Source organism: Natator depressus, chromosome 17 (genome assembly GCF_965152275.1).
Source record: "Natator depressus isolate rNatDep1 chromosome 17, rNatDep2.hap1, whole genome shotgun sequence".
Taxonomy (NCBI): Eukaryota; Metazoa; Chordata; order Testudines; family Cheloniidae; genus Natator; species Natator depressus.
This window is the reverse complement of record NC_134250.1, coordinates 9,654,890-9,660,858: the sequence shown is the minus strand read 5'-3', so window position 1 is coordinate 9,660,858 and position 5,969 is coordinate 9,654,890.

Here is a 5,969-nt window from a genome sequence, read left to right as displayed (position 1 = left end):
CATTTTTAAAAAGTGAAATCACAGCCTTGCTCTGTGCTGGTTGCCTCCAAAAACCAAAAAAAAAAAATAATAATAATAATAATCATAATAATCAGACAGGTTCATTTTTCTGGGGGTCGATTGCTGAAGCATGTGACCCTGTTGCCAAATCTGGGTGGTGTTCTGAGTCCATCTGGGGGCAATTTGGGTGGAAACCACGTGAGTGCCTTAAACAGGCGTTGAGTTGGTGGCACACGTCTTTGGGACAGAAAGTGACAGTCAGCGAGCTTTCCAGCAAATATATTTCCATCAGAAAATTCTGGTTCAGTGAAATCAGAGTGTTGATTTCATTAACAAGAATCAACGGAACAAATGGTTTCAAGAAGGCTGAAAGATTTCATTTTGGCTTTATTGTTTCAACTTTGAGTATGACATGGGCGGGAGTCATTTACAATAAGGAACAAGCACTTTTTCCATACTCCAGGAGCATGAGGCATTTCACAACCACTCCCACACAGAACGAGCTAAGGATGCTCGCTGTACAGTATCACTCCTGGTGCCAGCATAGGGCTGGGGAAAGACGAGACCAAGAAACCACACCTGGGCGTATCACCTAATACAGCAGAGTGCCTGGCACAGAGTTGTCCAAATATTTGTTTTGTGGGCTAGTTCCTGCATTGCTGGTGCTGTGCTTGAGGCTTTTCAGTGGGCAGATTTGGGGGCTGAGCTTTCTTTTCCTAGAAAAGTCACAACGCTGTCAGGTGACTTCCGCAGATGGAGGGGCATAGTGCTGTAAGTGGCCTCCCTAGGCACTACCCCAATATCAATTATGAGTGATAGTAATAAGGCACCTAAGCTTTCTACACAATCGCACACCATTTACTGCTTGCATTGCAGTGGTGCAAAGGGGCCCAAGTCAGGGATCAGGGCCTCATTGTGCTAGGCACTGTCGATACACAGACCAAAAGATCAGTACCTGCCCCAAAGACCTTATTAAATGTGATACATGGCACTGGGATGCTGGGTGGATGATGTCTCCTCTAAGATCAGGTAACAGCAGGCTTAAAACCAGGAATGAACGTCCGTACCAAATGAATCTAACTGAGCTAAGATTTCCCCAAAGAACAAGTGAACTGAAGTTATACCCTATACCCTCTAGTGTTCAACCCTGCACAATGTGAGCATCCAATAGGTTGAACCATGTTGCTTTGTATGATCCTGCTTTCTTCCGAATGACTATATTATTCCTCAGGGTACTACTAAATGACAACATTTTAGGTTGCTAGGCAGCTGGTGCACGGAGATGACCACCCATCATGCTGACCAGTATTGTCTCACTGTTTCCTTGTTCTTCCCATCTGTTGTCTCTTGTCGTATACTTCGATAAGATCCTTGGAGCAAGGATCATCTCTTGTCTGTGTTCGTACCTCACCTAGCACAAAGGGGGTACTGGTCCATCACTGGAATTCCTAAGCGCTACCACAATACAAATGACCAACAATAATAATTTTGAATGCAACCAGCTATGATCCTGGTAGTATATGGACCAAATTCTATTCTCAGTCAACAGTGTTAATTACACTGTGGGTAACTGGGAACAGAATTTGTCCTTATGAAATGGAAATGCACAATGAAGAAGAGAGCGATCATTTTACACATCTATAAATAATACACAACACCCAGCCTAGGCACTGTGACAGCCTGTGAACTCTGGCCAAGGTTTTCCCAAGTGACGAGTGATTTTAGGTGCCTCCATTTTTGGGCCCCCAATTTGAGGCATTTTAAAGGGTCTGATTTTCAGAAGGTGGGTGCTCAGCACTTTCTGAAAATTAGGCCCCTTTAAGGCATCTCAAGGTGCCCAATTAAAAACCGAGGCACCCCAAATTACCCATCACTTGGGAAAAATCTTGGCTTGTACAACTGAAAGCTGTGTTTCAGCTGGTGTTGCTAAATAAATTTCTTAACGTATACAAGCTTTGCATCTAGGCTGGAAATCGCGATATGGTGTTTCTCCTCCAACTCAAGGTTGCCTTCTCTGGTAGGGAACAGTTACCCAGTGCAGCTTATTTTAGTAACTTCCATTGTTGCTATTGCCTTGGCTTCCAATTGCTGCGATACGAAGCGTTACAAACTTGCAGACAATGCACCACTGCTTGAACGAGGCAGCACAAAAAATCTATGGCAAGCCACCACATTTCCAGGAGCAAAACAAAAGCAAACTTAACCAAACAATTGCAGAGTGCTCTGAAGGCTGCTGAACGGAGCAAATTCCAAAGGCAAAGGGTGCTTTGCAGAGAACGTTCTGCAAATGGTTCCACGGCGTTCATCCCAGTTGATCTTCTCTGTTGCAGTGGTGTTTACAGAGTTCACTGGCCGGTGGTACATGCCGGATATACCCCACCCTCCTATTAACAGATTCACTGAGACAAGTGGCCCATCTGGATAGAAGGAAGATGGGTATGGCTGCCTGGGAAGAAAGAATCTAGTATGTGGGCTGAATTCAGAACTATTAATAAAGCACCAAACCAAGGTGAGTATTTCACGCAGCCTTTTAAACACTGCTGAAGGTTTGTGTTTACCATCAGGCTAAGGGGCAGGTGTTTCCCTTCTTCCATTCCACCCAATTTGAACTCTCACTTCCAATCCCCAATCCTCCCTTTTTCCCCCACCCCACTTCTTCCCCACCCCTCGTCTGTCTGCCAATGTGTTTCTTGCAGCATCCACCATCAGACTTGCTGGAATGCAGCCAGTCTACTAGGACTTCTGTACAAGCCAACACTGCTACCCTAGGGGCAAGATATTTCAGCACTGCTCAGGCATGGAAGAATAAGAAGGGTGGATAAGGAAAGCCACTCGTTGCTCAGAGACCACTGGATAGTGTTCAACAAGATCTTAAAGTTCCAGTGAAGTTGGGTTCTATTTTACAGCCCTAGATCCTGAAAGTTTACCCATGTACTGCGGGACGGGGAGGGTCATATTATACAGAAAATCAATGTTATTCCACCCTGGAATTCACCCTACAGGGAAGGAAACGTACTGGAAAGTAGATGGAATTTAAAGGCAGAAGGATATAACTAAATTCAATACAGGGTGAGCCTGTTCCTTGCTCTCAAAGCTCTCCCTGACTTGAGTGCTTAAGAAATGCAGGCTCTGATCCAGGATATACATGTAGGCTTGGCAGAATTCGATTTTTATGTCATTTTGATGGATAATGTCGATGTTTATGCTTTTTTCATTTGTATCCATTTAAATTTGTGGGAAATTATGGGGGGGGGGAATTAAAACATTATTTAATAACAGTAGATATTGACATTCAAACAGTTAAAGCTTTAACCATTAAAATGCAAACTGTCAACATCACATTTCTAAGTATACAAAGTAAATAACCTGAAATCAAACTGAGTTTTCAAGCAGCGCTTTTGTTTACCTGTCAATTTCCATGATTGTCATTGGAAATATTGTTTCATCGGTTTGTGTGTACGGTGAAATTGACCAATAAAAAACTAATCCTTTTGAGCCCATTTATGTGGGGTTGCTTTCCAACCCAAGTAACTACTCCAAACCCTCTGAACCGAGGGTGAAATCTTGCCATTATGGGTAGGAGCCAAGGTAGAATGGTGCAGGCTACACAGCTCAGAGCAAGAAGAGCCACGGGTGGCATCCATACCACGTTGTCTGGCACAGGTGCTAACTAGGGTTGCAACATGCTGCAGGTATGGCTTCTTGTATCTGACCCCAGATAAGCGGACCTTCGGGGGACATAGCCCACAGACCAGCATGGTAACCGGTTCCCCAATTTAGTGGTGAGATCAGAATCCTGGCTTGCCTTCTTCCGGCTCTACAGCAGTCCTGCAGAACAGGGCAGAATTTAGCCATCAGTCTGTGATGCTGAGGAAAATCATTATCTGAAGACCTACCAGGCAAACCTATTGGAGCAGGCATTGTGCATTAGAGGAATACTGGGGGGAATCCAGTAAGGGGGTGAAAAGTAAAAAAAAGCCAGGGGGCCAATTCTACCCTCTGCAGCCCCAGTGGGGAAAGAGGCTCTGAGGGAGAATCTGCCCCATATGAACTTAGAATAGCCTTTTCTTGTCTCACAAAACTGGCTTATCTGTTGGCACTAAATGACAACTATTTTGCTGAACATTTGATTGGGAGGCCTAGTGGATAGAGCACTAGATTGGAACTCTGAAGACCTGGGTTCTATTGTTGGCTCAGCCATGGGCCTTCCGGGTGATCTTGGGAAAGTCATTTCATCGTCCTGTGCCTCAGTTTCCCCATTTGTAAAATGGGGATTCTTCGCTTTGAAAGAGCTAGGTATTATTATAAACTAATGAATCTCCCCATTCCCATAGCAATATGGGCATTGACTGGGCAGCTATTCTGCAAACATCCAGGCATTAATGTCCACAAAGAGCAAAAGAAAAGGAGCATGAAAATGGTTCATCAACCAGATGTGTGATCAGTTTAAACAGACATACATTTTTTGGAGTTGCATGAGGTTTGGGTCTGGTTACATTTGAGGGGAAATCGGACTACATAAATAATCCTACTTCGCACACACAGTTTTCATTTTTAGGTCTCATATTGCTTTACGTAGTCAGCAAAGCTGCATTAGCCCCATTTTACAGATGGGGAAAATTAGGCACAGACAGGGAATGTGACTTACCCAAGATGACCCAAATGAGACGGGGACAGATGCAAAACTGAAACCCACATCATGACACCTAGCCCGGTCGTCCACCCTCTGATCCACACATAAACACTCATAAATCTCTCTTGTGGAATCATCTTAATGATTTTGGCAGCTATATTACTCAGAAGATTTAAGACGTGTCTGCAACTTGAAAAAAAAAATCTAAAACATTAACTCCTTTAAAAATCATATTATTGAGTCATACCTCATTTTTATGAAGCAGTAACTCCAGCCAAAATCCCTGCGGCTGTACTGGCATAGCAGTGTTCCTTATTCTGGCTGCCGGAGCCTGCCAAAAACCTTTTTACTGCATGCCACTGGGTTTGCGCTGTTATTCCTACTGGCTTTACATTTCAGGTAGAAACTTTTTCCGTGTGTGCTTGTTTTGATTACATGTCTGAAATTCAGTGGTTGTACAATAAAACCCCACACAGTCTCTTAATTGTCCCTCTGCCTTTCATAAATATTGACATGTGCCGGCAATATGAAGTCGGTGAGATACAAAGAGTTTCTCTATTGTGTTTCTGACGCCTTGGGCATGAGCATAGGGGCAACGCTCAGGAAACAACAGAGGCAGCAGGAACTAAAACGTCTTGGGGGAATAATTTTAAAAAGCCTATTGACTTCAATAAGAATTCAGACCCTGATTCAGCAGGGCTCTTAAGCACAGGGACGATGTTTCATCTTAAGCACAGAGCCTTAGGGACTAACTACATGCTTAAGTGCTTTGCTGAATCAGGGCCTAGGCCAATAGGGTTCTATAAAAATTAAAAGGTTCCTCTAGAAATTATGCCTAAAAGCTATGGAGAAGGATTTCCTTTCCTCTGAATTTTTAAATTATCCTAGAGCATTTCATAGAGAATTCTGTGTCCCCGGTTTAAAGATTCAATAGACGGATGATCAGTCTATCAGAATCCATAGAGCTTTTCCTGTAAAAGGGCTGGCTTGATAAACCAACTCAAAAGAACGTCAGAGCCACACTTTAATGTGATATAATTTCCTGATTACCAAAGCAGACAGAAATCTAGACAGTGGAGGAGGGGATGCTCGTATGTTTTAGAATTGATGACATATCAGGAACTGTGGATGCTGTCACAGAGTGTTAGCTAATATCAGCCATTCCCTTTCAATCTGAAAAATAACACATGGAGAACACTGCAAAGGGAAATCCCTGAACCTGGGCTATCGTCCTTCTGCTTTGCATACGGAACCCCAGCAGAGTATAAAATGTGTTTGCCTTGCAACAGGGACACAGTACCTCTAAGGTTAAAGGAAAGAAACTTTGGCAGAGAAG